Genomic DNA, 22,331 nt, shown 5'->3' on the forward strand with positions numbered 1-22,331 from the left:
AATGGCCCCATCTTGTTTTCGCTTCACCCCTCTGACTGTCCAATCCAGGGTTTGCGATTGTGGTTAGGGAGACAGAGTGGGAGTGAGAGGGCCTGCTAATGTAGCATATAAACATCCTGATAAACAGATAACCGGGAGACATTAACAAATCCATCTGTTTGAGGTGCAATGGAGGCCAAGAGGCTGGGCGGTATACTGTATTTTACGATATACCAGTATTGATGCACGGACCGGTTTGGGTTTTTACTTTACCTTCTATAACGGTATTTGAATGTTTGGTTTATTAAATGTGATGCACCATGTTTAATGTAAATTTTTATACTTTACTTCGCTACTTGAGTCATCTCCCTGCGCTCTCTCTCTCGCCATGCCGCTTTCCACACAGACCTAGCCCCGCCCCCTGTCACTCAAGGAGCGCATTTGTTGTTCCTCTACCACGAGACACTTGCGTTCAGTCTGCATGGTCAATGCAGCACATGCAACAATGTTGATGACAACGATGCTGTTTTCACTTTGCTTCTTAATATAAATTCACTAGCGTTCTATAATTACACTGTTAGTTTGTGTTTCTTACATCTGAAAAGAGCTGGTTTGTCTTTTCTTAGCAAGTTGGGCCTAAATCTTGTTAGCCACTAATGCTAACCGCTAACGTTAGTCTACTGGCTAGCTAGCTAATAAATGTCAGAGCAAACGTAATTTGCTATACCGACTCATAATACCAGTGATGGTGTAGACAAATCAGCATTTTCAAAATCAAAGAGGAATACTGTACATGAAGCATAAATATGTAAGCTACATGAAGTAGCTAAGAGAAAACATTCAATGTAGTCAAAGATTCTAGGGTCCTCTAGGACAGACTTAACACTTTGGTTCCTACCCTGACACAATAACTCCTCCCTGGCATTTTCATTCGTTGTCATGTCAAACACCGTATTCAAGTGCCCACTATTATATTCTAACTATAGAATTAAAATAATAGTTATATTTCCATGATTCCACAGTTCACCCAAGTGTTTTTCTCTAAATCGCAAGTCAAATTGAAATTGCAACATTCGGTTAAAAATAAGGCCTAGATTGTTTGCCAATCTGTGCAGCCCTGCGTGGCAGTGTGGAAATGATCTCAAGTGAGTGCAGAAAATGCTGAAAATTACTTTCGGTTGAAGTTGAATTGAACAGTATAAAACAATCAGAATGGACAAAGATCCATTGAAATCACTTAGAATGTATGTGTTGTCACCGTATGGTCACACACTACTCAGAAAGCGAATTTTGAATTTTTACTATTAAAAACATAAAACACCGTCAAATAGCATAATTTTTTGGTAAATACTGTGACATGATATTTTAGCCATATCGCACAGCCCTAGCCAAGAGTGGATGACAGTCAAAACCTCAATGGTGACCTCAACATGGTCCACTATTAGTAGGGAATGGCGGTCAGTGGCATTAGGTTTGACTGACGACATCCAAGTAAATAGATCTGTATCATAAAATGATGCCACAATCTGGTTGTCGGCAAATTGAACTATTTTAATTCCAAAAAAGATAAGGAACTATCATTAGAATAACATAATTGCTTACTGAGCTATTAGATGACCCTCTTAAACAAAAACAATCAATGTTAAAAGTAGCCTATTTCCTGGATTTGACATACTAACTCTTTACTGGAGGGAACTTTTTTGTTGAATAACCTTTACTAATCAGATGTTTTAAAGGAAGTCTTGGTCCAATTATAATTGAACTTGACTAACGAGTGTGAGCTCAAGAGTTAAACACACAACGAAGACCCACAGGAGACTGGCTGAGGCTCTCTAATCTAATTTTACCAGAGGGAAACATGACCACTGAGGTGAGTCCAGAGAAAACCTGCTACCGTAGCAACCTGCTAGCAACGGCAACCCAGAGAGACCACCTGGCCAATAGGAAGCCGAATAAGAGACGAATCCAAAGGCTCTAAGCCCTCAGGCCTGTAATGGCCCCATTGTTATGATCAGGCATCCAGCTCTATTATCCTGTCACTGGCTTTTTATCTTGTACTTTCTCCAACAAAACAATGTTTTGGAAGGTTTTATCCTGATTTGACCTGCCATTGTTTTGGCGTTTTGCCCATGTCACCCTTTGCTGCCTTTCCCATTCTCAATCGGTCCGTCAGCTCGACTTCCTGAGTCAGGATTTGTAATACCATTTAAAAAAATATATATTTCACAATGAGCCTAGTTGTTGCCTTTCTGTTGATCTACCATTTCTTTATCAATCAGTCTTTCACCCAAAGTACACACTCTTTCTTCGTTCCGGTGCCCTTTCATTTCAGAAATGCCGTTGTTTATATCGCTTGTCCAACAATAATGGTGTTCTCTTTATGATCTTTTTACACTGCCAATGGGTTTTTAGTACAGCATGTCAAAACTTAATTGAGTGTTTGATGCATGTTTAAACAAGTTGTCTACAGTATCTGTCTTGTTGTTTGATTACTGGATGAATTGGTTGTTTGGCTGTCGCCGGGCAGTTGTCCAGAACTGGGCTTTCAATGGCTTAATGTGTTTGGCCAATGAATTACTCCACTGATGTATTTTGGAGATTTATTGAGAGTGGTTTGACTTTGGGAGAAAAATAATGGCATACTAAGACAGAGATCAATGCAGCTTGCTTGGTCATATCTCCAGCCATTCCAAAGACATTCTGCCTGTCCTCATAGACGGAACGTTTGGGTAATGGAGAGATTGTTCCTGTTGATTCCCAGTTTCACTCTAGGCAAGGCAGTAGAAAATCCTCTACAATAGGTCACCAATCTGAGAGCGGGATTGTGTAAAAGGGTGTGCCTGTGACATCTACCTCTCATGGACAACATGCCTAGAGTGAATCTATCTGTATTTTTCCATGAGCTGAGACAAAGACCAATAAATAAAGGAAGAGCGGGAGAGAGGCAGAGAATAAGAGCAGGCAGCAATGGGTTGATGCAGAGGTAAAGAAAATGGAAATATGAAAAAATTATGCAATGGACTTAAAGCAGCCTTTCTTAAAGTATGGGTCACAAACCACTTGGACCTGTTAATGGTGGGTTGCGACGTGTCAGAGTAAATGTATAATATTTCATTAATTACTGGAATTGATTTGGCCAAGTGCATCTGCACTCTCTGTTTAGCAGCGGCCTCTGCTCAGTTTGGCAGCTGCGCGAGAGGGAAATGTCCGTGCAGTTTTCTTGAAGATCACTCCACGACACACGATGTAGCGCTGTCGTTCAGCAGCAGAGGATGCGCTGTCAGCCACTGACTTGTCATTCCCACTCGCCATCACTCACCGCTGTCATCAAATTGACTCATGTTAGCCACAAGTTCTGACTGAGCTCAATTGTCATGAAACCCAAACACAGGGATGAGTTTCTCTCTCTTTCATACAAAAAGTACTCATTTGTATTCTGAACTGGATTCAACTGATTGAAGCAAGATGCTTTTTGAGGCAAACACACTCACACAGTCCTGAGTTGCTCATCTACAGCAGGAAGCGGTCTCCTGCCTGACTGAGAAAGCAATAGATGTTTTGATCCAGTTTGGCACCACATACCTATGCGAGTCAGGGTTCTCAACTCTGACATACTTACAAAACAAGTACAGAAACAGTCCATGCTGAGTATGACCTCAGTGTTGTACAGTCAAAAAACTGAGGCCAGAATAGACATGTTTGTTGAAAACTTCAACCAGCCAAACACCTCTCATTAGGATTGTGTTTGTGTGTGTTTTCTGGTCTACATCTGTGTGATGTGATCAATCAGTTTATTTCAGTTCAGAATGTATTGAATTTTAACAGCAACAGTTCCAACCTAGACTTTCTTTTAACAATAATTTCTACAGTAAGATGTACAGTAGGCCTGATAATTTTTCATCTGTACTGTTACTTAGGGTTGCACTAAACAACAACATTTCTAATTTAGGTCCCAGGCTGAAACAGTTTAAGAACCCTTGACTTAAAGAGAGATGTGAGGAAGGGGGGGAGCAAGAAAGACTGGAAAAAATAAGACGAGACAGAGAAGTTGAAGAAAAGTTCAACTGAAAGAGGGCAAATAGAAAGACAAAGACAATCTACATACAATAAAGTTCTGAGAAAGGAGGCTGCAGTCCTAGAATGGGTTTACTGATGCAGTGACAGGTGTGTGTAGGTGTGTGCGTGTTTAATACTTTGCTCCAAAGTCACTACAGAGAGTTCAGAGAGGGTTCATCTGATCTTGGGTTTTTAAGCCAAATCATAAATCAGCACAAAGAGATGGCGTAGCCCAACACAGACAGCATCTCTTTGCGTAGACCCTGGACACACTCCAGCTGACTAAACTGAGCCATACAAGATTTTTCATCAGCTATCAGTACAAAATACAATTATCCAGGTAATAGCAATGTGTGTAATGACAGTGTCTTTGTTCAATTGTTTTGTTCATCTCCATTTAACTAACGCATTTCAAGTTTGATATGATAGGGCTCGATGCTGTGTATACCATCAGAATAATACTTTTTAAAAAGGCTACAAGATGGAGAAGTTTTCGTCAAGTGAGCCCTTAGAGACATTTTTAATAGTGGAAGTCTGTCAGACTTCCACTAAAGCGAGTGCAAAGATGAATGAGTGCTCCAGAAAATGTACTCTGGATTAGTCCAATGTTCAGAAGTGACCTGGCTGGGTGTATGAGCACCTATCTTTCCCGCTAGTTTGAGTTCCTAGTAACGAGGTGCCCATTTTCTCATTCATCTTCGAGCCCATCTTCTCTTCAATCGGACTTAAACCACAGGTACACTTCTCTCAATATGTCCCTCAAGAACAAAAATGGCTCCTCAAGGAGATTGGGCCTGAACGCTAGCAGACATGATTACGTGACCAATGATAAATGAGTTCTAACGAGTATCCCAGCCTGCCTTAACAGAGTCCCTTTTCTCAATTCGTCCCCGTAGCAACACTGGGTCGTAATGAGGCTCATCCTCGTTAGGCCATGATTCATTGACTCCACTCCTTCTCCGACTTAATGAACCTCCGCTTCCTTCCTCCTCTCTTTTCCTTTCCACTCAACTCCCCTCTAAATGTCCATCCCTCTTTCTCAAGCACGCCCTCCTTGCTGATCCTTCTGTTTGTATTAGGCCTCCTGACTTTCTTCCTGTCTCCCCGTCTCACTTTCTCTCCAGTGTTCTGTCTATTCTTTCATTCTTTCACTACTTTATTCCCCTCTTTTTTCCTCTCTCTGCCTGTTCGGTCTCGTCATGTTTTCTGTCATTTCTCATCCATCTCTGTCCAACAGCCTGACAGTTAGGTCGGAACCGTCACTTGTGATCAATGGGTGTGACCTCACTTCCTGTTAAGAAATTAAATTATTCACTTCTTCCTGTCGCCCAACCAATCAGGCCATTTCCAGTCTGACACAGAAGACATTAGTTCCGACTGAAGAGTGCTGAACATCCTTGCGGAATAACCATAAACAATCCCAATGACTCACAAAACCATGGCAGATAGCGTTTTATCAAGGGAGGAATGTTACAACTTTACACTAGACAGTTCTAATGATACAATACCGCTGATATTTTGTGAATGGGACTCAAAGGGGAGAGAATGTCTGTTTTGTGTGTGTGTGTGTGTGTGTGTCCAATGGAGATGATGCATCTCAGTCCCTCTTGAAGCCATTTGCTTGTTGCCCTTGGTAACAGGTGGTGAGGGACCTCTGCTTAACAGGGTGTAATAAGAAATCAAAGTCATCACTGCACACCGGGTGGAATGATCGATACGCCCTCCACCAGCCATACTGGAAGGACACGGACACACACACACACACACACACACGTCAGAGCCCCCCCCCCCCACCCCGTCGCACAGAGCACTTCTACTATAACCTCATCGTAACAGATGTCGTGCTCAGCTAGGGTCAATGAGGGGAATACAAGCTGATTGTAATCCAATCAGTGATTCAGCCAATCATAGTAAAGGTGGAGAGCAGAAAGGGCACGATTTACCCTCCCATGAACCTACAGCGCTTTTGGGGGTCGTCTTGAGGTTGAAACGATGGTGGGTGGGTTATTTGAGTGGTTGGGCTTGAGCAAAAAATGTTGTCGACATACATTTTTTGCTTGTCTACTTTTCAACTCACATGCTGACCAAACCGGACAAGCGCCTGCATGCGCCATCGCGCGCATGTTGATTTTGTACCCCCACACCAGACACAATCAGGACACGCAGGTTGAAATATCAAAACAAACTCTGAACCAATTATATTAAATTTGGGGGCAGGTCGAAAAGCATTAAACATTTATGGCAATTTAGCTAGCTAGCTTGCTGTTGGTAGCTAATTTGTCCTGGTATATAAACATTGGGTTGTTATTTTACATGAAATGCACAAGGTCTTCTACTCCGACAATTAATCCACAGATAAAACGGTAAACCGAATTCCTTTCTCTTGTCATCTCTCCTCCTTCCTCAGGCTTCTTATTTACTTCTTTGGACTTTATATGGCAGTTAGCAACCAACTTTACGGTGCATTACTACAACCGACTGGAGTGTAGACGTCAGTTCATCTTTCAATCACCCACGTGGATATATGCTCCTAAACACCAATGAGGAGATGGCACATGCTCTTAAAAACAAATAAGGAGATGGGAGAGGACGGACTTGCAGCGCATTGAGCGTCACAAATAGAATATTTTTCTATTTCAGCGCCTGGCCACGCAGATGCGAAGCGAGCGGTGTGGTCAGCATGTCACACAGACAAGTCAGTCCTCATATTCTCTGCCCCAGTTCTAAAGGGTCGAAGACTAAAAATACATTCCTATATATACCAACATCAATAAATCCTGTTTTCATACACAATTTAGCAACGATATGCCACAGGGGTTAATCTAGGGACCCCTCTGTTTTCCACGGGCTTGTCTGTCTGTGTGTTACCATTTTGGGACGTCGCAGGAGATACTATAGCGATGAGACAAAGATGATGAGATGCGCTTTCACTGTGATTTTGCACTTATCGTCAGCTGGGTAATCAGAATGGCTTATTGCCTGATAACAAACAATGGCCGGGAGAACAGAGACACAATGTAATGGAGAGGTTACACTTGATTTTTGTGAGGCAGATTACGGGAGTGTTGCAGAGGGATTGAAAATAAACAACAATTTGTGGCTGTAAAGTGTTTGTGAGTGTACACGTGTATGACCTTGGGCCTCCTATTCCCGAATTTGCAACCCTTTTCTAAGAAACTGCACAGCAGCTGATAGGAAGAAAACAACATCACGGGTTGTACGATACAAGTGTGACATTTTTTTATGTGTGTGTGTTCCCATCTAAGTACAGAGCAATACCATGGTGTCTTACTGGGAAACGAGACTTCTACAAGATCAAAGTGAGGTAAAAGCCAGACACGACTGAGTCTGACACGTTTAGAATCAAGCGTTTACATTTAGCTCAACATAGATTGTGGATACACTTTGGAAGGATTTCTTTTATCAGCCTTTGAAGTGTTGTGTTCAAAAGGAGGGAAAGGGATGTTTTTTTTTCCTGAGGCGCGCAAAGGGGGAATTTTAAAGGTATGTTAAAGCAGTGTAAAGAGCGTCCATCTCAGGTGCCCCCCGTGGTTCACACACCCCATAGTGACCTGCAAATATTTTATGTCAATGTCACACAGACATTGACATAGACACAGAGACAGACAGGCAGGCAGGCACTCACAGCCCATCCATTTCTGCTATAAGCATAACTGTTTTTCTTCCATTGGAGCAGACTTAAAGGTACATGCATTCCAACAGTAAGGGCTTGAACAAGATGTCAATCAGGATTGAGCAATTAACCCCATTTATGGGGCAGATTGTGATAAGGGGATGAACAAAGCAAGGTCTCATAGCTCTTTTGTTGCCACCTGTCTCTCCATAGCTCTCATACACCGCAGTCCAATAGAGGAGGGAAAAAACGATGTGAAGAGAGGATGAACAAAGATGTCATGAGAAGAAAGAGGGAAGATAAAGATAAGAGCGAGTGTAAAGAAAGGAGAGAATACTGAGAGAGGGGTGGAAAAGTGCAGAGACTTAGAGATGAAGAGGAAGAAGAGTGATAGAGAAGAAGAGATAGGGGGATAAAGAGAGAGAACGAGGGAGAGTGGAGAGGGAGCGAGGCAGAGCGAGAGAGTGAGAGAAACAGAGCAAGAGAGCAGCCAGCCAGAACTAATTGAAGACCTACCGCTGAGGCAGAGTGGGCGTGGGTGCCTCTGTGTTGCCGGGAGCGACTGCTCAAGGTGGTTGTTGCCCACACAACACCCCACCCCCCTCTCTCCCCCTCTATGGCTGTTGATGGAATGTGCTAATTGGATCAAACGGATTACAGATGTCTACGGGCGCTGGCTAAGTGTTTGTGTGTGTGTGTGTGTGTGTGTGTGTGTGTGTGTGTGTGTGTGTGTGTGTGTGTGTGTGTGTGTGTGTGTGTGTGTGTGTGTGTGTGTGTGTGTGTGCGCGCGCCTATGGGTGGTTTTGTGACTTTTGGAAAATTGTGTGTCTAATTCTCAGAGAACGGTTTCAGATGTAACCACTACTCACAAGAGGGACATTGTGTATCATGCGATATTGTGAATATTTGTGTGTGGGTAGGCATGCATACCATGTCTGAACATTGGAGCAAGTCTCATAATAAAGTATTGTATTAAAAGAGTTGGTGCGTGCCAGTGTACCCAATGTGTACACCAGTATAACATTACAGCTCACACACACATTCATGGTCCATAACAATTTATATCCTATGAAAAAACAAATTATCCTCAGTGTTTCACCATATAGTTCATTGAATGCTACCATAAGCCACATTTAAAATCCATAGCTCATTAAACCAATGCTCCTGCACACTATGTGGGCTAGCCAAAGCCTCTCACCCCTGCAACTATGTGCATGGGCAGCAAACCCACAGGAAAAACGACACTTCCCTTATAGTAGTTCCACATCTGTTGGCCAGATGACAGTCATACTACAGAAAGAACTCTATCCCATTAGCTTTCATCACTCCAACTCGCTGCCATATTTAACATTTCAGCAACGAGTATTTGAATAACAGTTAGCACTCAGCTGATATGAATAAACAAAGCTCTGTTCAGTTGGCCACTCTAAACATCAGCTGTGACTGTGCTCTGTGAGCTCTTTGTGCAAGAGCTTGGTCCGGCCAACCCTAACACTTCCACAGGATCTTTGTCTTTACCATTTTCAGTTGAGTTATAAGCTAATGGCTGTACGTCCTGCATAAGATCCTCGTTGTTAAAATAGCTGAATAACACAGAAAATCATGGGTATAGAAATCCCAAAAAGACATAACGTGAGATAATGTGAATCCCTAATCCAGTTCACACATTGTGTCATCTTAGCAACTCAACCCTCAAACCCTCCCATTAACAAATACACAACTACATTGCTATTATCAGCTCCGTGTATAATTGGCCCTTATGCACAGATCTAAGATCAGCTTACCCTTTCCACATCCTAATCTTAACAAATTAGTGATCAAATGCACAACTGACCTTAGATCAGTCTATCAATGACTAACTCCAACTGCCTATGGCTATTATGATGTTGTGAAAGATTTAGGTCTACTTCCTGGTAAACGACTGAGGATATAAAGGCTTTAGTAAATCTCTATACAAGACTATAGCAGAGATTATGGCCTGTAGTGAATTAAAGGGGATGAGGGGAAACTATCACTGAGATTTGAGTCTGTCTCAGAAAGCCTATATTTAATGCTGTTGTGATGTTTCTTAAAGAGATATGGAGATGTTTATGCATGCATTTAGTGAATGAATGACAGTTACTCATGATACTTAATCTGTGTATGTGTTGTTACTTAAAGGACATTCATGTTCTACAGTACATTAAAGACATACTGAACGAATGCACATTTACACGCAGGTAAAGATACCGGTCTACATTGTAAATACATCATTTACAATGTCCATATGTGCACTCACAACCATAAAGAAGACAACTGGTCTTGCACCTTTAAATGAATCTGCCACAAACCATGATGCATCTTCCACAGGTGAATCCAAGATGTCAGAGAACCATAACGAAGTGAGCCTGGAGTTCTAAATCGTCATGTCCTCTCTTAACACACACACACACTCTCACACACAGCCTCAAGCCTCACTGCTTCCAAAACATCCCAAAACAATTGTCACCAACCAACACAACCCATAATAATAAGCGCCCTCTTTTAATTGGCTCCTCAGGAGTTTGAGGCATTTTCTAAATTGGCTGAGAGAGTAGGTGTGAACTGTCTTGAAGAAAAGGCCCCCCTAGCAACCCCATTAAAGAAATGCTGCCGGCTGACAAGAAGACTTGCCACTGCTGTTGACAAGGCTTGTTTGTCGGTGTCTGGAGTTTATTGGACGCAAGGAGGACGCCGGCAGTTCTAGTTCTATTTCACCTCGTAAGGGCTTGCTCAGTCCGCGCAAAATTATTACCTCAGAATTGCTCTCCAAGGATGGTGTTTTTGACGGTGACCACCTGCTGACTACCTGCTGCTTCAGAGGACCGAAAAGACTGGAAAGAGAACATTCGTTCTTAACCATATACGTGTCTTTATATAAGAAACTATTGTTAAATATTAATAAATAATTTAAGCTATGAATAAATAATTTAAGCTGTTTTCAGATTGACGTTGCTAGCTTCTGTACTTATAGCGTTAACGTTTCCAACGAGGTGAAGTACTATGAAGGCACCACTGATCTCGACAAGAGGCGTAACATTCAGAGAAATTCACAATTCAGGGTAACAGTTAGTCTATTAGATAACTGGACGGATTTAGCTATGCACAACCATTTTCAACAACAATTTTCCATCTAGCTAGCTAGTCATCTACATGATGCTAGCTATACATAGTTCAGTGCTGGCTGCTGAGGGGAGTACAGCTCATAATAATGTTTGGAATGGAGTAAATGGAATGGTATCAAACACATGGTATGTGGTTGATATCATTCCATTCGCTCCATTCCAGCCATTATTATGAGCCGTACTCCCCTCAGCAGCCTCCACTGATATAGTTATATGTCTGTCATATTGAGGTTTCTAGCTATAAGTTAAACCTGATCGATCAAATGGATAGGTGTAAGCAATTATGGTAATTCCAAATTCCCATTAACTAGGTTTCTTCGCTAGACTGACACAGAGACTGGGTGGGGGTAGGGGGTGAAAGTGAGAAAGAAAATATGAACGTGAGAGAGGGAGAGAAAGACAGCAGTGGAAATGTACTTAGACTTGAGTATTTCAACAACTCTTCTCTTTCAACTTGTTAGGCAATCATATGTACCTCCGGGGATAGATGGCCAGCCACACAGGAGGGTGATTTTTACTAAGGAGGAGAAAGAGGCTGTGCTGACTGAGATGCATGCTGGTCATTTCGGAGTGAAGCGCATGACTACCAAAATCAACCTACGCTTCTTCTGACGGGGAATTGTCAAGGAGGTGGACAGCTGGGCAAGTGAAATAACCTTTTGTCTATCAATCACATTCTATTATATCAGAAATGATTATGATTTCAATGAATGCCATATCAGAGAGCACACAATGTTTACATCGGTTACTTTCTGTTTAAAAGGTCAGTACCCTGTCTAGCCTGCCAGAAACGTGAGAGGGCAAGACTGTGGCGCCGGAGGTGAAGCCCATCTGTAACGATGTGCGCTGAGAGTCGGGAAGCAAGTTCATGGGAGTGAGTGTTTTAATAAAATAAACACAATACAAAACAAGAAACGCTAACAGCACACAGACATGAAACAGAAACAAAAAACGCCTGGGGTCGGAATCAAAGAGAGTGACATATATAGGGAAGGTAATCAGGGAGGTGAGTCCAGGTGAATCTGATGATGCGCAGGTGCGCACAACGATGGTGACAGGTGTGCGCCATAATGAGCAGCCTGGTGACCTCGAGGCCGGAGAGGGAGCACATGTGACACCATCAAAGTTGTTTCACCATGGCACATGAACGATAAATGTCCCAATTCAAATTTCGCCCTAATAAGTTGTTTTGTAATGGTTTCTTTATTTGACCACAGCAGAGTTCAATATTACAGAATGTGTGTGTGTCAGTATCCTTACAAATATGACAGTTTGCATACTGTATGACACAGATACGGGTAAGAATAAAATGATCTTCTCTCTAACACTTTAAATGTCAAGGGTGGACCTCAGACTCTTCACGAAATCCAGGAATGGCAACAGCTGGTGTCTGACGGTGACCGATCACTTTACCAAGTGGGTGGAGGAAATACCCATTAATGTCAGTAAATGAAGAGTATGTGGTTAACCCTAAATTCCATTCTGTAACCCATTAAAAAGGGTGCTTGGAACCAAAAATAGATTTTCGTTTTGTATGATACCCATCAAGGACGAGACTGGCGAGGCCACCCACGGTTCTCCTGAGGTCATCGTGAGTGACTGAGGTCATGAACGCTGGAACAAGATACGGATGTTATGGGATAATGGATAAATGGATAATGCGATGTTATATTGTGTCACCAATGGTTTGTTTTATTTATTTTTTACAATTTGTTTTTGTTTTTCCATGGCACATAATCAGACATATTTCAATATCTTACATTGTCAATAGATATTGCTTTCCTACCCCCTCCAGGTTTGGTGAATGGACCGACCAGACCCACCTTCAGACACGGACTGAGAAGGATGGGGTTTTTGACCAGGTAAAAATGATTGTCCGCTGTTAATTTATTTTCTGGCCCTCCAAGAGATATGTAAGAAATGTATTTGTAATATGAAACATAATTGCATTTATTCCTGTTATCAATCAAGGTGAGACTGAACATCAACAAGGCGCAGGATAAACAGAAGGAGAGCTACCGGAGCAGAATCAAGAAGGGGACCAAGTGCTACGACATCCGGGCGAATGACTTGGTTTGGAAGAAGGACGAAAGGAAGTCGAGGCCTGGGAAACCTCGCTGCTCTTTCACTTCTAGTTGTGGTCACCATCCCTTAAGGTGAATATAAAAATCTCAGATAATAACTATTTGCATTTGCACACAAAATAAATTGAAGCTAGTTTTAGTTTCCCTAACACTGATTTTTCTCTTTGTCTTTCTAGGGTTACCTCGGTGGAAGCCAACAATCTTCTCCAGTTGGAGCAGTTGCACGGTCAACCACTGAAAGCACTGACGCCCTACACTTCGGTGAAGCCCAATAGACAAAGTATGCTAGGCTTTGGTTGACATTCGAGAAAGCAAGAAATTGTAGTTATTTTAACTAGGCAAGTCAGACAAGAACAAATTCTTATTTAGAAAGACGTCCTACCCCGGCCAAACCCTACCATAACCCGGATGACGCTGGACCAATTGTGCACCGCCCTATGGGACTCCCGATCACGGCCTGTTGTGATACAGCCCGGAATCAAACCAGGGTCTGTAGTGACGCCTCTAGCACTGAGCTGCAGTGCCCTAGACTGCTGCGCCTGAAGGGGCTAATTAGGTGTAGACCCCATACCTTTTAATGGGTTAATAACTTGTTATTAACAAACTGTGAAGTCTCCTTATGAGACGTGTGTGTTAACCTGCTTTGAGTGATGTGCCCTGCAGACACTGTCAGAAGGCGGAAACCGCCTACGCTCATACTCTTCCTGTCTGGGTCCCACCGTGGCTGGCTGAGAAGACGACTGGTTTTCTGAGAATACAAAGCCACCGCAGGCCTGATGGAATTCACACCTGTCAGAAGATGCTTAAAGACTCGCCTGTTCTGATTGTCACCTTGTTGTGACCCTGTGTCTGTGGTGAAGTGTTGGATTTCGGTCGAGCATGCTTTTGAGCTATATAAGTGGCAAGATGTCTTAGACACCATGCAGAAGCTGGGGAGACCTATCATATACTGTATTCTGTACCAACTTCTGCCTACAATTTATGTACCAACTTCTGCTTACAATTTATTTACTAAAGGAGAATTTTAATACTTAAACAAAGAGTCTGTGTTTCCTTTCTACTACTAATATATATATACGTTTAATAATTATATAGACCTGATCATCTGTTGAAGAAATTGACCAACACACCACTCGGGAGGCCTAAAAGCGGATCTTATAAAAATGTACCTCTTCAATTTACCTCTCCAAATGAATTTACCTCTCCTGTGATTTGAATGAGCAATACCCATTGCGTTATCAGCAGCACAATTTCCCAGATCAAGACTAAATAAATCCAGCTACATTTGGCATTGGCCTGCACCGCTCTCTGTGTAAGTGTTCCATTTTGAAGTGCCGAAGTGTTCCATTGTCAACAGTCAATGGTCCCCAGGAGGTATCCCATCCACCAGAACCAGTGAGTTCAGACCAGTCTAATTCTCTGTGCTCTGAGTCGGAAGGGGACCAGCTTGAGGAAGGCTATGCCTTCCAAAAGGGTTGAAAAGTACACGTCTCCCATTGCACTAATCCATCAAATTCTCACAGAAAAGTGTAACCTGTGTGTTTGCTTGTTTACGTCTCTTGTCTCCTACCCTGTTCCCTTTAACTCTGCTCCTGTTCTCCACGACCTATGGATTCTGTCCAACACCCAGACGTGGATCCACCTGATGTCCTCCATTACCAACCATCCTCTAACTTTTCATTGAATCAGCTACCGTCATTGTCATGTTGTAGTTATCTGCTAAGCAATGTTCTTGCTCTGTCATACTGGGCACATAATATGTGAGATACACAGATTAATCAAAAACACTAGCACTGCAAACACTCAGTCTCCCTCGTAAAGTCCCCCTTCCCAACTGGCTGTCTGTTGAGAACAACCTCCCACCCACACAGCAACCACCTCCTCAATATTCCACACACCAGAACTCAGTATTTTAGTCTGATTGCCATTTGAGTGTACAAAAAAAATATATATTTACAGTGGGGCAAAAAAGTATTTAGTCAGCCACCAATTGTGCAAGTTCTCCCACTTAAAAAGATGAGAGAGGCCTGTAATTTTCATCATAGGTACACTTCAACTATGACAGACAAAATGAGAAAAAAAATCCAGATAATCACATTGTAGGATTTTTTATGAATTTATTTGCAAATTATGATGGAAAATAAGTATTTGGTCAATAACAAAAGTTTCTCAATACTTTGTTATATACCCTTTGTTGGCAATGACAGAGGTCAAACGTTTTCTGTAAGTCTTCACAAGGTTTTCACACACTGTTGCTGGTATTTTGGCCCATTCCTCCATACAGATCTCCTCTAGAGCAGTGATGTTTTGGGGCTGTTGCTGGGCAACACGGACTTTCAACTCCCTCCAAAGATTTTCTATGGGGTTGAGATCTGGAGACTGGCTAGGCCACTCCAGGACCTTGAAATGCTTCTTACGAAGCCACTCCTTCGTTGCCCGGGCGGTGTGTTTGGGATCATTGTCATACTGAAAGACCCAGCCACGTTTCATCTTCAATGCCCTTGCTGGTGGAAGGAGGTTTTCACTCAAAATCTCACAATACATGGCCCCATTCATTCTTTCCTTTACACGGATCAGTCGTCCTGGTCCCTTTGCAGAAAAACAGCCCCAAAGCATGATGTTTCCACCCCCATGCTTCACAGTAGGTATGGTGTTCTTTGGATGCAACTCAGCATTCTTTGTCCTCCAAACACGACGAGTTGAGTTTTTACCAAAAAGTTCTATTTTGGTTTCATCTGACCATATGACATTCTCCCAATCTTCTTCTGGATCATCCAAATGCTCTCTAGCAAACTTCAGACGGGCCTGGACATGTACTGGCTTAAGCAGGGGGACACGTCTGGCACTGCAGGATTTGAGTCCCTGGCGGCGTAGTGTGTGGTGCGTAGTGTGATGGTAGGCTTTGTTACTTTGGTCCCAGCTCTCTGCAGGTCATTCACTAGGTCCCCCCGTGTGGTTCTGGGATTTTTGCTCACCGTTCTTGTGATCATTTTGACCCCACGGGGTGAGATCTTGCGTGGAGCCCCAGATCGAGGGAGATTATCAGTGGTCTTGTATGTCTTCCATTTCCTAATAATTTCTCCCACAGTTGATTTCTTCAAACCAAGCTGCTTACCTATTGCAGATTCAGTCTTCCCAGCCTGGTGCAGGTCTACAATTTTGTTTCTGGTGTCCTTTGACAGCTCTTTGGTCTTGGTCATAGTGGAGTTTGGAGTGTGACTGTTTGAGGTTGTGGACAGGTGTCTTTTATACTGATAACAAGTTCAAACAGGTGCCATTAATACAGGTAACGAGTGGAGGACAGAGGAGCCTCTTGTCAATAGGGGGGCGCTGTTTTCACTTTGGAAAAAATCGTGCCCAAATTAAACGGCCTCGTACTCTGTTCTAGATCATACAATATGCATATTATTATTACTATTGGATAGAAAACACTCTGAAGTTTCTAAAACTGTTTGAATTATATCTTTGAGTAAAACAGAACTCATTTGGCAGCAAACTTCCATACAGGAAGTGAAAAATCTGAAAACGAGGCTCTGTTTCAGGGCCTGCCTATTCAACTGGCTTTTATTTATCGATATGTATGCACTTCATACGCCTTCCACTAGATGTCAACAGGCAGTGGAAGGTTGAATGGGGTGTCTAGCTTGATCTGAGGCCGAATAAGAGCTTTTGGAGTGACAGGTCAGCCATTTTGTCAGTTTTCCACTGCGCGAGAAGGAGCTCCACAATGTCTTCTGAAAAGCGTTCGGTATACACGGCGAATATCTCCGGCTCTGATTTTATTTGATACATATGAGAAAAACATCATAAAGTAGGATTTTTCAACCGAGTTTTCAACGTTTATTGTGACTTTTGGAATTTTCCGTTCTTTGCACCAAGAGAAGATGGGCATGTTCGCGCCACATGGCTAGCCAAGGTTGCTAATTCGACAGAAGAAATGGACATTCTAAAACCAAACAACGATTTATTCTGGACCAAGGACTCCTTGCACAACATTCTGATGGAAGCTCAGCAAAAGTAAGACACAATTTATGATGTTATTTCGTATTTCTGTGGAATATGTTCACTCCAACAGGGGGTAGAATATGTGAGCGCTGTCTAACAATAATGCTTTTTGTATGTTGTAGTAAAGTTATTTTTAAAAATCTAACATAGCGGTTGCATTAAGAACCAGTGTATCTTTCATTTGCTGTACAAAATGTATTTTTTAGTAAAATTTATGATGAGTTCTTTGATTAGATTAGGTGACTTTCCAAAATATCTCTGGAGATTTTGGTGAATTGTTGCTACATATTCACAATGTATAACCACGATTTGCAGCTCTAAATATGCACATTTTCGAACAAAACATAAATGTATTGTATAACATGATGTTATAAGACTGTCATCTGATGAAGTTGTCCAAAGGTTAGTGATTAGTTTTATCTATATTGCTGTTTTTGTGAAATCTATGCTGGCGGTGGATAAATAGCTTTGTGTGTTTGGCTATTGTGATGAGCTAATAGAAATATATATTGTGTTTTCGCTGTAAAACACTTTAAAAAAATCGGAAATATTGGCTGGATTCACAAGATGTTTATCTTTCATTTGCTGTACACCATGTATTTTTCATAAATGTCTTATGATGAGTATTTATGTATTTCACGTTGCTCTCTGTAATTATTCTGGCTGCTTTGGTGCTATTTGTGATGGTGGCTACAATGTAAAACCAGGATTTGTAGCTATAAATATGCACATTTTCGAACAAAACATAAGTGTATTGTATAACATGATGTTATAACACTGTCATCTGATGAAGTTGTTCTAGGTTAGTGATTAATTTTATCTCTATTTGTGGGTTTTGTTAAGGCTACCTATGCGGTGGAAACATGGTGAAAATATGCCGTTGTGTGTTTGGCTATTGTGGTTAGCTAATATAAATACATATTGTGTTTTCGCTGTAAAATATTTTAAAAATCGGAAATGATGGCTGGATTCACAAGATGTTTATCTTTCATTTGCTGTATTGGACTTGTGATTTCATGAAATTATATTATATGATATCCCTGTCCCGTTAGGCTAGGCTATGCTAGTCAGCTTTTTTGATGAGGATGCTCCCGGATCCGGGATGGGTATGAAGTAAAGGTTAAAGAAAAAGTTACAGGTCTGTGAGAGCCAGAAATCTTGCTTGTTTGTAGGTGACCAAATACTTATTTTCAAATAAATTCATTAAAAATCCTACAATGTGATTTTCTGGATTTTTTTTCTCATTTTGTCTGTCATAGTTGAAGTGTACCTATGATGAAAATTACAGGCCTCTCTCATCTTTTTAAGTGGGAGAACTTGCACAATTGGTGGCTGACTAAATACTTTTTTGCCCCACTGTATATTAAATGACTGTACCAAAAAATAAAAGTTTTTGTATTAAAATCTTAAATATTAAAATTGTAACGGAAATCAGCCTTGTTTGCATAGCGATGATGAAAAGAACATAATTTAGGCTGTAATGATCTGTAATGATCTCCAAAATTCGAATCATTAGGTCATCACACCGTTCGCTATAGCAACAGACCCTAATAGTTTATTGAATCCCATTGTGATGTAGAGGGGGACACTATTTGGCCGGGGAACATTATTTGGCATGACAGGCCCTCTCAGTACTGATACAGTATGGTGGCAGATACGAGATTGAAACCAGAGCCCCCTGTGTGTGTGTGTTTCTGTTAACTGTATGCCCTCAGTGAATATTCACACCCACGCGTTGATATTTACTCAAACTCCTGCCGATGCATCCCATTACCCTTCTAAAAAGCCCCTCACTGTCACCCGGCAGTCACCTGTATAAACAGACAATGCAGGCGCCAATGCAAACACACACACACACACAAAAAGTCACACACGCAAGCAACAAAAACACCGCCACCTATCTGTACCACTGACTACACCTAGGGCTCTGGGCTACATTACAGAGACAGAGATGAACTGATGCTCACTGGAATACAATACATCATCACGATAGGTCATTTAAAAGTGCCTGCTAAATGATGGAAACATATATTCAGAACTATTCTTGTGGAATAGTGTGGAATCTTTAACTCACTACCCTCCCTGCTAGCACCTAACCTACTGAGCCATATGATCCATAATAGTTCCACAAAAGACTCACAATAGATTTCAGTTATAATGGTCTGAGGAGAGCAGTTATATTGTTTCCCAAACTCATTACTTAGGAGGTGTAGTGGATTCCGCCAAGACAAAATGTACTGTTGTGACCACTTGAAGTGCCCAATTGGTTTGAGTTGAACATTTATCCCACCCTCCAACAAGGTGTAGAACACATAGTAACAACCACTCTCTTCTGGTTTCAACTGAACATGTTTCCTCGATGTGGGTTTGGGGGCCAATTTGAGCAAAAAGTCTATATGGAAGTAAAAAGACAAGTAAAGTATACGTTCCCATTTAGGACACGTTACCCCATACCTTCCTCCCTAAAACAACCCTGCAATCGCCACTGTACTTGCTCTCTGTCCAGACTCCAGACAAAGCTAAGATAAGATAAGATAGTTGGCCAAAACAATCTTAGGCAGTGCGTGTGTTTGTATCGGCAGTGTGTGTGTGTATATAAACAGATAGGTAGATATGTGGCAATATGCTCCTGCAGTCAATGTCCTTCGGCTTGAGACAGTTCATCTCCCCGTTGTGTCTTCTATCTCTGCAAACTTCATAAACATGCAACACTCTCTTCCTCCTCGCAGAGACTCCTACCGGTCTCTGCTTCTTTTCCTCCTCCCTCTCTGTCCGTCTCTGCCCTCCCACTCACCTTGACATCTCTCTATCCATCTCTCCGTTACCTTCCTCCTGTTGCCTCCCTATCCCTGCCCCAATCTTTCCCATAGACACACTCCAATCTCCCTGTAAACATGGCTGAGCCAGAGACAAAGCTCCCTATAATCCTCTCTCCATCTACACTGACTGCATGAGATAGATATGGTCTGTCTTGTTTTGGCATTTGAGATGGAGATCTTCACTTTCGCAATCACTGATGGCTTACAGTACCTAAGCTGAGACATGAATGCCAACAAGCTTGACAAATCTCTATAAGCAAGGCCCAGAGGTTCAAAGGTAACAGGATGACCCAGGACACCCTGTCGTGTGGACGTAAGTGTCATTCTTCTCAGTCCGTGTAGGAAAGCGATATCTATTGACAATGTAAGATATTGAAATATGTCTGATTATGTACCATGGAAAAACAAAAACGTAACATTCCGTTACATTACAGCCTTATTTTAAAATTGATTAAAACTTTTTTGAATTCTCATCAATCTACACACAATACCCCATAATGACAAGGCGAAAAAACAGATATTTAGAAATGTTTGCAAATGTTTTAAATATAAAAAGAGAAATAGCTTATTTACATAAGCATTCAGACCCTTTGCTATGAGAATCGAAATTGAGCTCAGGTGCATCCTGTTCCAATTGATCATCCTTCAGATGTTTCTACAACTTGATTGGAGTCCACCTGTGGTAAATTGAAATGATTGGACATGATTTGGAAAGGCACACACCTGTCTATATAAGGTCCCGCAGTTGATAGTGCATGTCAGAGAAAAAACTAAGCCATGAGGTCGAAGGAATTGTCCGTAAAGCGCAGAGACAGGATTATGTCGTGGCACAGATCTGGGGAAGGGTATCAAAACATTTCTGCAGCATTGAAGGTCCCAAGAACACAGGGGCCTCCATCATTCTAAAATGGAATAAGTTTGGAATCACCAAGACTCTTCCTAGAGCTGGCTGCCTGGCCAAACTGAGCAATCAGGGGAGAAGGGATTTGGTCAGGGAGGTGACCAAGAACGCGACGGTCACTCTGACAGAGCTCCAGAGTTCCAGAAGGACAACCATCTCTGCAGCACTCCACCAATCAGGCCTTTATAGTAGAGTGGCCAGACGGATGCCACTCCTTAGTAAAAGGCACATGACAGCCCACTTGGAGTTCGCCAAAAGGCACCTAAAGGACTCTTAGAAACAAGATTCTCTGGTCTGATGAAACCAAGATTAAACTCTTTGGCCTGAATGCCAAGCATCATGTCTGAAGGAAACCTGGCACCATCCCTACGGTGACGCATGGTGGTGGCAGCATCATGCTACGGGGATGTTTTTTAGCGGCAGGGACTGGGAGACTATTCACGATCAAGGGATATATGAACGGAGCAAGGTAAAGAGAGATCCTTGATGAAAACCTGCTCCAGGGTGTTCAGGACCCCAGACTGGGGTGAATGTTCACCTTCCAACAGGACAGTGACCCTAAGCACACAGCCAAGACAACGCAGGAGTGCCTTCGGGACAAGACTCTGAATGTCCTTGAGTGGCCCAGCCAGAGTCCGGACTTGAACCCAATCTAACATCTCTGGAGAGACCTGAAAATAGCTGTTCAGCGACGCTCCCCATCCAACTTGACAGAGCTTGAGAGGATCTGCAAAGAAGAATGGGAGAAACTCCTCAAATACAGGTCTGCCAAGCTTTTAGCATCATACCCAAGGCTGTAATCGCTACCAAAGGTGCGTCAACAAAGTCATGAGTAAAAGGTCTGAATACTTATGTAAATGTGATATTTCAATTTTTTTGGTTTTTATACATTTGCAAAAATGTCTAAAAACCTGATTTTGCTTCGTCATTATGGGGTATTGTGTGTAGATTGATGAAAAAAACAACAACAATTTAATACATTTTAGAATAAGGCTGTTAAATTAACAAAATTTGGAAAAAGTCAAGGGGTCTACTTTCAAAATGCACTGTATGTCTGCCTATTTCTGTGTGTGTGTGTGGCAGGCCACATCTGTCTGTAGGCGTGAAGAGAAACACAAATAGAAACATTCCAACACACACACTGCTTTCTCAGAGGTGGCGAATGTAATGTTAAAAGGCAGCCTTGGCATGTGTAGCATTTAGCCAGGTTCCAGGAGGAACCGAAAGCAATGGGGCCCTCGTTCCACCCTAACACAAGTCACATGGACACCGTGACATTTCCTGCATTGCGGCATTCTTTGTCTTCCTGTCAACAAGATGTGCCACCTCCACGAAATCCAATACAACAACAACTATGTAAGGTGGAACAAGGTTCATAACACCACAAAAGGTGTGGTGATGTGAGGAGGCCTGTGCGGTTTCTGATAGGGTTTGTGAGAGTCTTGGATGCGTTTTAATTGAAAATGTTATCTGCTGGTCATCTTGGACCGAGGATCAACTCTTCTGGCGACTTTTTGACATTGATAAAATGCTCCGAGATGTGCAGAAACCTCTACTACTCACAGCACTGAACATGTCAATCGATCTTTTTACGCTGTCCATGAGGGGCTGATTCAAAGTGAACAGTACATAAACAATGAATACACAATGTGCATGTGATAAAATCACAACCTCGTATTCCGAACTCAGTGTGTCATCCATTAAGTAGTT

At 42.1% G+C, this 22,331-nt stretch overlaps 1 protein-coding gene across 1 annotated transcript in view; it reads right to left on the reverse strand.

Moving 5' to 3' along the window:
• LOC120027184 (semaphorin-6D-like) overlaps window positions 1-22,331 on the reverse strand; it is a 128,231-nt gene that overhangs the window by 53,901 nt on the left and 51,999 nt on the right. The gene's annotated exons all lie outside the window — the stretch shown is intronic.

Source organism: Salvelinus namaycush, chromosome 32, assembly GCF_016432855.1.
Source record: "Salvelinus namaycush isolate Seneca chromosome 32, SaNama_1.0, whole genome shotgun sequence".
Lineage (NCBI taxonomy): Eukaryota > Metazoa > Chordata > Actinopteri > Salmoniformes > Salmonidae > Salvelinus > Salvelinus namaycush.